Source organism: Meriones unguiculatus, chromosome 4 (assembly GCF_030254825.1).
Source record: "Meriones unguiculatus strain TT.TT164.6M chromosome 4, Bangor_MerUng_6.1, whole genome shotgun sequence".
NCBI lineage: Eukaryota > Metazoa > Chordata > Mammalia > Rodentia > Muridae > Meriones > Meriones unguiculatus.
The window spans coordinates 112,724,169-112,733,918 of NC_083352.1; positions in this window are offsets into that span (position 1 = coordinate 112,724,169).

Genomic DNA, 9,750 nt, shown 5'->3' on the forward strand with positions numbered 1-9,750 from the left:
CACACCTAACACCCCCACTGAGCAGGCCCTGCTGATAGTCAGCCAGGAGGGGAAGAGAGAAGACAAGGCAGGCTCTATTCCCCTTGATTCCCAGGAGCAGCTGGCTTAGGAGATAAGCCCCTGTTGGCCACAACCATCTCTCAGGTTGCCTTGAGCTTCAGTCTGTCCTCTGAAGGGTGGAGCCCACAGTCGGACCCGCAGTCTCTAGAGGGCTGGGGGGGGTGGGCCCTCCATCCTGCCCACCTGAGGAAATAGGTTCCAACCTTAGTCTCCATAGCAACCAGTGAAGGGTATCCTGCCTCAGGGTGAGGGATAAGGTTACCAAACCTGTGGCCCCATCTGCCATCACTCCCTCCCCAAAAGGTGTGTCTTTGTGTGGAGAAAGAGGGAAGAGAGTCCCAAATGGCTCACTATATTCCCCTGAGGTGAGAAGGCACAGGAGGTGACTGGGGCGTCTGCCATCTGAACTTGCTGTTTCTCAGCTCCCTGTCTGGAGGAGGAGCACTACTCCAGAGTTCCAATCCTCCAGGATCCCAGGCTCCATCATCCTGCATGCACCCGCTTCCTCTCCTTCCCTCACCCTTGCTCAGCCAAGTCTTTCCCGAAGATCTAGGTTACCTGTCGCCCTGTGATGCCTTCCAAATCCCCACTCTCCCAGTGTGGGATGCTTTGCTCTGTGTTTAGGGCCTCTGGGATTGTGCTATCACAGGTCCTGCTGAGGATGCTGGGAAGGCAATCGAGGATGAGTACTGAACTCTAGCTCCAGCCCAAACCGTGAATTCTAGTTTTTGATGTTTGTTTTGAGACTGACCGGAAACTTTCAGCGAACCTCCTGCCTCCGCTTTCTGAAAGGTTTTGGATGGGCATCTGAAGGGGACCCTGAAATGTCCTGGGTAATAGTCTCAAGTCGTGAGGAGTTGAGTCGGGCTGTAGCAATAGCTCCTGGCCATAAAGAGTTGCTTGGCACTCCTCCCCCATCCTCATCCTCTTCAACCCCTACCCCCCAACTCGCCCCCACCCACTCCTGCCCTACCAGCCTGCTTCACCGGCAGAAACAATATCCCCCATATCAAAAACAACCCACTGCGCTCCCAGCAAAACCGCAAAAAAGTAGCTGTAACTTCCTGGTAGCTCCCCACGTATGCATACACATGCCCAGGCCCACTAAAGGCCTCAACCTTCATCCTGGAGAAAGGTTGGGGGCCCCTCACTGCTCCAATAAAGCAATCCCAGCTATTGAGACGGAGTCTGCCTGCCTTTTGGTCTCATTTTTCTTACAAGATGGATTGTTGGGGAGGAAGGAGTTCATTGGAAGCGTTAACACCAAGCTGGGTGTGGTGGTGGTGCACGCTTGTAATCCTGGCCCTCGGGGAGGCAGAGGCAGGTCGATCTTTTGAGTGTGAGGCCAGCCAGGTCTACAAAGCAAGTCCAGGACAGCCAGGGCTACATGGAGAAACCCTTCCTCGGAAAACAAAGAGACCAAAAAAATAAAAAAAAAGTGTTAATGTCATGGACAAACAGACCAAAAGGCAACAGCGTGGGGCTCAGGAGAGGAGCTGTCAGGCCCCAGCATCAGAGATAGACAGCGCAGCAGGCTCTAGAGTGCTCATCAGAGGCTGTGGCAGAAGTGGGGTCTGTCCTTGTTTGTTGGGGGGAGAGGGCTGGGGGTAGATGGGTGGGAGTGTCACACACAAGCCTTAGCCAGGCTCCCTGATTCCAGGCAGGAGGCAGGGAAGGGGGCATGAGCACCACACAAAGGTGCTGCCAATACCCCTTTGATGTAAGTCACTGTCCAGGGGAGAGGTTCTGGCTCAGGGAAGCCTGCTGGCTGGGGACTCACAGACAGCTAGCTTCTCAGCAGGGTGTCTGTTGGAGGAAAGGGGCTGCAGCACGTGTTGTGCCCCAAGCACAGCTGAACCCTAACATCAGATCCTTTACACCGTCCAAGCTCTGGGGAAACAGAGGTGAACCACCATACACACACCCAGCTGCCACATGTCGAATTCCCAGTGGCATGCCTGAGCAGACTCAGTGCGTCCAGAGTCCGCACATGACTGACAACCAGGGCTGCCACGGTGCAGCTCAGCCGCTCATCCTCAGCTTGTCATGTAAAGAGAAAGGCAAGAGTGAAAAGCAAAACAAAACAAAGCAGGAGACGTGTTTAGTGTGGCCGTGTTTGGAAGAGGAGCAAATAAAGAGGTGCAGAGACCCTCCCACCCCAAGTTCATCTTCTGGTCTGACACACGTTTAGGTTTCAGCTGAGGGCGGTCATCACCACGCAGTCTGTCCAAAGCCTGACTGCTCCCATCGCTGACCCATCATTGACCCACCATTGTCTCCTCTGCAAGGAGGTTTGACAGGCTGTCGGGGCTGTGTGCAATCTCTTCCCGGGAGGGGGACGAGCAGTCCCTATTGCTGACTGCTCTCGAGGAGTCAGCCTTCTCCCCCAAGGGTCCTACCGCCCCCTGCTGCTGTTCCTGCCTGTGGTGCTCAACTCCTGCTCCAGCCTCAAAGGCCTCTCCTGTGTGGTCTTGTTGACCTAGATTCCTCATTTTTTTATCCACTCCACATTCAGCCTCAGGTTTTGTCCCCTGGTCACAAGGTCCTCCCTGACCCCCAAGTCTAGATGACGCCCCTGCTTTGTACTGACCCCTCCCCGTGTTCCTGGCGAGCATGGCCTTGGGCACCTTTCCCCCCACACCCACCGCTTTCTAAGGCTGTGGCCTCCCCTGAGCAGGGACACAGCGATGCCTGGGCTTTTCTTGGGTCCCCAGCTTAGATGAACAGATAATGACACTTCCTGCCACCGCTGCACTTTAACCAGCACATCCTGCTTTGTCACCTGACCATCCTGATTTCTTCAGCGGTGGCAGAGTGTGAAGGGGGTCTTCTCCTCTCAGTCGGGGTCTCCCAGAGCACCTCACAAAGGTCTGGCCGTAGGGAACATTCTCCTTCCCCACAAACACACCACCCTGTCCGCCTGCACGCATGTGAACAGGCACACAAGCACACACATACTCACATGCTCCCTCCTGCACACACCTTTTCTGGGGGCCTAAAGAATGGGTAGGGAGCCCTGTTACGGTTTGAATGAGAATGTCCCCACCGGCTTCTGTGTTTATCCCAGTGAGTAGTGCTGTTTGGGGGAAGTGAAGCCTGATTGGCAGAAAGGCAGCCATAGGGGTGGGACTAAGGAGTTAGAGGTCAGCTGTGCTCCAGACCCCTCAGCGTTTCCTGGCCAGCCCCATACTGACCAGCCACTGCTCACACCTCTGCCACCGTAGCCTCTCTGCTGTAGTGGGCTAGATCCTCTCCAACAGTGAGCGTGCACGGATGTTTCCTCAAGTTGTTTTCTGTGAGGTGTTTGGAGGTATTCGATCACAGTGAAGAGATTAACGAATAAAAGCTGGGGATAGGTTCTGTGGTACAGGCAGCGTCATTATAACTGGAGGTATTCGGGGGAAAGTCCCGGGTTTGAATCCTGTTTAGCCACTGAAGAGGTAGGCAAATGTGTTCACCCAGACCTCTCATGGATGGGGGGGGGCACTATGGACACACACACCTGCCGCTCCCAGTGTGTGTGACAGGAGCTCACTGGGCAACAGCCTCAGCGCGTGGGACACTTTTGCACGGCGCACCCTGAACTGTAACAGGGCCCTGGGGTGGGGGCTGCTGTGTGGGTGGGTTTAGACCATGCAGTTTGCCTCAGTCCTCAGCACTCCTTGGTGTCCCCTGCTTCACGACACCCAGCGTTTGCTGTCTTGATCATTTTGCTTGCCATATTTTTTCCTGGGAGATGGGCTAAGCAAAGAAGAACCCACGGTGGTCACCAGAGTAGTTAGGGTCAGAATCTGGGCCGCTACCTGCCCTTAATAAGACAGTTAAAGAGACAAGCTATAGTGAAAGGCGGGGAAAGAAGGTTTATTCAGTGTGGCACATAGGGAAAGAAACAAATAAGGAGGTCCAGTGACCCCCACCAGTCCATTTTTGGGGTCCCAAGGTGAGGTTTGGGTGTAAGTAATGGGCAAGAGTCTGCAGAAGGAGGGTCAAGATCTGGCCCTGCCCATCACTGACAAACCACTGTTGGTTCTTGTCTGTCCTGCCAGGTGATTTATGTGAAATCTCCTTCAGGAGCCAAGCTCTCCCCACTGGCTGGCACCTTCTCCCAAGTAAGATTCCTGGAGGAATTCCAGTTTCTTGGAGTCCATTGTCTCCATAGTTCCATAGCCAAACGGAGACACTTGCCCCGTAGCATAAGTGACTCTTGAGGGTATCTTCGGCTCTGCCAGGGTGGCTACACCGTCATACACACCCCTAGCCAGGTGGTGGGTCTCTGTGCCGCAATGGGAAGCTCCGTGACTCAACTATGCACACCAGAGTGTTCACAAGATGTCGTAGCTTTTCATGAGACGCCGGGCTCTGCCCCCGTGGGTAAAGACCGAGCCCGAGATCTCATTCGCACTGGGCCCAGCTTCGCTCTGCTGACCGCACTCTCCGTGTTCAGACTTGAAGCTGGAGGAGGCTGTAGTCTGAGACTCGTCTCCACCATTCCTTGTCCGCTTTTGCCCCTAAGTGGCTGGGTTGCGTTGAACCTCTTGCCCTCTCTGAGCCTCTGTTTAGGCAGCAGTTTGAAGCGGAAGATCTCCCAGGTCCTTCCGCTCTGAGAACCACTTCTTCCGTACCCTCGGAGAGGTTCTCTCGTCATCATCTGGGCAGAGCTGCAGCGGGCGGGGGCTGGTGCCAGGCAGAGCCCTGCGTTCTTGGTGGGCTGTGTGGGTGGCTGTGGGAGTTCCCTTCCCTTTCCTTTTAATTTCCTTTTTTTCTTTTTTTTTTCCTTCTTCTTTTTTTCTAACCAGAGGTTATTTTAAACCCTAAGTGGGGAGCTGCTAAAAGCCACCGCCCCGGGTCTCACGTGTTACACCTCTTGTGGAGAGAGCAAGCAATTCTCAAATCCTGCTTTTTGCTCTGCCCTCCTACCCTCCTCAGGGGGAGGTCACCCTTCTGTCTGTCCCTGGCACAGAGCCCAGGCTTCTGGCATCTATGAGGGCTGCAGCATGAACTTGCCTGTGGTGCCCCTGGACGTGCTGTTCCTGAGGGTTCTGATTCTGTGGACCTGGAACTCACCAGCTCCTGTGTCCTGAGCAAGGACAGCCTTGAACTCAGGGCACAAGTCACCATTAGCTCAGAAACCACAGGTGGAAAGTTGCCTGGCAACCATTCACCTGCCAGTTCTCATTCCAATTTTTTCCTGATCCCTTCACATAAATAATATGCTTTAAGAAAAAAAAAAATCCTGATTTTTTAGAGCTAGGCGGTGGTGGTGCATGCCTTTGATCCCAGCACTTGGGAGGCAGAGGCTGGTGGATCTCTGAGTTCAAGGCCAGCCTGGTCTACAGAGTGAGTTCCAGGACAGCCATGGCTACACAGAAAAATGTTGTCTCGAAAAACCAAATAACCAAGCAACCAACCAAATGAAGACACAAACAGATTTTTAATTTAGTGTGTGTTGTATTTTTTATGCACATCCATGTAGAGGCCAGAGGTCACGGCTGAGTATCTACCTCTATTGCTCTCCAGCCTAGTTTTATTTTTATTTATTTATATACTATATATATATTTTAATATATATTAATTTTTGAGACAGGGTTTCTCTGTGTAGCCTTGGCTGTCCTTGACTTTGTAGACCAGGCTGGCCTTGAACTCACAGCAATCTGCTTGCCTCTGCCTCCCTAAATGCTGGGATAACAGGCGTGTGCCACCATGCCTGGCTTCTGGTTTAGTTTTTGAGCCAGCTTTTTTCACCAAACCAGAGCTCACTAGATTAGAAACAACCAGCCATTGAGCTCTGGGGATCCTGGCTCAGCCTCTTGGTTGCAGAAGCTTGAGGCCCTTACCTCATCCACACTTGAGGAACTGGAGGGGTGAAGAAGAAAATGAAGCGGTGTTTTCAGAACCCTGGAAAGCAAATGGCCAGGCAGCAGAGGAGCAAGAAGCTGGAGATCCAGGTCTGAAACGACCACGGACTTTACAGCAGGGCTTAGGTGCAGGCCCGTGAGCTAAGTTCAAACCCTGCTTCCTCCTCTTCCAAACCTAGTGACCTTGGCCTAGTGGTTTCACTTCTCTGAACTCAGTTTACTCACCCGTAAGAGTAGAGTCTAAAGATGGGCTCACTCCCCAGCGGCCTGCAGAGGGTTAATTGCCTTAGTGGACACAGAGTTCTTACAAGCACACCCGGTGCCAAAAGTCCACAATTAATAATAGCTGTTACTTCATTCTTCATAGGATTCATTGAGTAACTAGGTTTTCATTTGTCCAATCTCTCCCACAAAATAGTTTTCAGAAATGTTCCCTGCCCTGGACAGTTCTTGACTGTAGTGGCCCCTGTGTGAGCAGTCACGGGAGGAATGACCTGATAGCCCCCACCCTGACACGCAGGCTCCACCTTCATCCTCTCCTCTCTAACATGGGCTTACAACAGTGCCTGCCTCCTTGGGTTGACGTGAGGGTTAAATGAGGTCGTGTGCCTGCCACATAGTAAATGCTTAGTAAAAATCGCCTAAGGCGACCATCAAATTAGAGTGAAGAGGGAGAGGAAGGTACAGTGGTAACATCTCGAGACGAGACAAAGTCTCTCTTTGAACCTGGAGCTCACCGATTGGCTACACTAGCTGGTCAGTGAGCTCCAGGGATCCTCCTGTGTTCACCTCCTCAGAGCTGGGATTACACGGGTGTTGGGGATTGAATTTAGGCCCTCATGCTTGTGTGGCCAGCCCTGGAATTGACTAAGCCACTTTCCGAGCCCCAGTAAAGATATTTTTGGTTTTATTTTTTGATTTTCTGTCTTGAAACAGGGCTGGAAGGGAGATCATTAGCAAGAAGTCCCTAGAGCAAGGCACAGAAGTTGGTCAGAGAACTCCACCCCACCCCACCCTGGGAATTCCAGCAAACATACAGAATAAAGTCAAATTTTGGGGTAGCAGTGGGGATCTCCCTGCTTGGAGTAGTTTGTAAAGTCTATGAAAATGAAGCCTGAGAAGAGTGTGCCCTGGCCAAAAAAACCCCAGGTGATTCTAAAGAAATCTCCAGCCATGAGACCCTAACTGAGCTGTCATTGAAGTTGGTGACATCATTTTGTCCAATCCAGGAAAAATCAGCCACACGTGAAGCCCTGGCAGGGTAGGGTCAGGCCCACGTGGGGAGGGTCAGGCAGCTTCAGGCACGGCCTCTCCCGGGGTTTCCAGATGGAGACCTCGAGGCACACAGCATCAGGGGCGAGGCCTTCTGAGGATGCTCCCAGCTTCTATGCCTAGAGGCGGCCAACCGAGACATGCCGAGGCTAGGTGGTGCTAACTCAGGGGCGAGTTCTAAAGATGGAGAACTGAGGCCTATGGAGACAGAGTGACCTGTCACAGAGTGACCCCGAAGTCTGTGTGAGAAAGCTAGCTCTGGGAGATACCTTAGCCGTTAAGAGCGCTGGCTGCTCTCTCAGCGGTTCAGTTCCTGCACCCATACGGCGACTCTCATTCTTCCTTATCTCACTCTTTCTTAGTCTTTATTTTTATTTGTGTATTTGTATATACGTGGAATATATGTGTATCTATGTGTGCACGCATCTGTGTGTATGTATGTGGTATGTATATGGCATGTGTGTTCATGTGTGTATGCAGCATGTGTGTGTGTATGTATGAACATGTGTGTGTAAGCATGGCGGCCAGAGTCTACACTAGGTGTTGTTCTCAATTGCTCTCCACCTTACTCTTCTTTTGTCTTAATTTTTTTCCCAACAGGGTTTCTCTGTGTAGCCCTGGCTATCCTGGACTTGCTATGTAGAACAGGCTGGCCTCAGACTCAAAGATCTGCCTGCCTCTGCCTCCCGAGTGCTGGGATTAAAGGCATGAGCCACCATGCCTGCCCTATTCACCTTACTTTTTGAGATAGAGTCTCTCACTGAATCCAGAGCTCTCTGATTCAACCCGGCTGCCCGACCAGAGCTCCAGAGCTCCAGAGGTCTGCCTGCCTCTGTCTCCCCAGCAGTGGGATTAGAGGCGCCCATTCCTGCGCTCACCTTTACGTGAGCTCTGGGGTCTGAACTAGCTTCCTCAAGCTTGCAGGGCAAGCACTTTACCCAGTGAGCTCTCTCCCAATCTTACCGTTTTAAGTTGGCAGTCCAATGACATTAAGTGTTGGGCGGCTCCTGCTACCCCATCATCCACTTCTGGAACGCCTCATCTAGCAAAACCAGAACTCTCCCTGTTAACAGCAAGTCCTACTGCCCAGGCTGTTGGTCTCCAGCTGAGTCTGCCCGGCATCTGTCTGTCCGTGACAGCCTTGTTTCACTTAGCGTCATGCCTGCTAGGCTTATCCATACCGTAGCCTGTGGGAAGGAGGATGTTTCCTTTCATTTTCAAGGGTGACTAATATTCCCTCCTATGTAGAAATATATTTTGTGGATGGACCCTCGGGCAGCTTCTACCCTTTGCCTCTGCTCTGAACATTAGGGTCCAAAATCTTTGCTTGGATGCCTGCATTCAGTTCCATTGGGTATGCACCAGGGTAGTGTGTGTGTGTGTGTGTGTGTGTGTGTGTGTGTTTGTGTGTGTGTTGCTGGATCCACTCTATTTTTAAGTATCTAAGGCCCTCTCTTGTTCTTTGTCTCTGCAGCTGCATGGCCTTAGCCTATCCCCACCCTGTCCCCCTCCAACATTCAATGAGGGTTCTTCTTCCTCCCCTCCGTGCTCTGTGTTCCTGAAGACAGAACCCAGGGCCTCCCCTATGCTAGGCTAGTGCCATACTGAACCACTCCCACCCCTGAGCTGGGCTTTGAGGCAGCCAACCTAGTGGGTAGGAGGGAGACAAGTACTTGGGGTTCTTCAGGAAGTAGTTCCTAGAGTTTTTTTTTTTGGGGGGGAAGACATGGCTCACCATGAAACCCGCTGGCAGGACAGGAGCACATTGGTTTTGCTTTTGTTTCTATCATAAGCAACCTCGTTGGCCTGCAAAAATCCATTTAATAAAAATCACCCACCACATTTTCTAATTTTCATTCTCGTCTGACCTACAAAGTTTAGTTACCATTTCACTTGGTACTGTGAGGGAGCACACAGTAGGTGCTCCACAAATGCGTATGTCGGGAAGACTTCAGTTGCCCGAACCTAAGAAGGATCACACCAAGGAAGGTGATGTGAGCTGGTGGGCGGACTCCAAGAGTCCTAGGCCCTGAGACAAGAGTTTCCAGGCTACCTTCAGCCTCACAGCTGGATCCTGTCTCTCACCTCTGACACCAGGAGTGAAAGGTATGAAGGCGCTGGGCTGGGCTTTTGGCACAGGCTGATAAGATCTGCAAGCCAGATGTACCAGATGTGGTCCTTTTTCACCCCAAGTGCAGACAGAGTCACTGACAAGGCTGGTTCTCCCTCTCTCTTGTTTTTTAGGACCCGGTCTCGTGTAGCCCAGGCTGGCCTCTAACTCCCTGTGTTGTTGAGATGATCTTAAACTCTGACCTCTGCTTCTGCCTCCCCAGGGCTGTGATTCCAGGCACACACCACCACACCCGTCCTCTGTTGATTCTGGGAATGGAACCAAGGGCTTCAAGTGCCCCGTGAGCATCTACCACTGAGCCACACCCTTTGCCCCTGTCTTTGCTCCTGTTCCCACCTTCAGTTCTCACTGCTCTGAGTACGGTGGGAGATGCTATAGAGGGTGTGAACTCCCAGAAGCCAAGGTGAGGAGCTGCAGGGGAGTGAGGAGAGT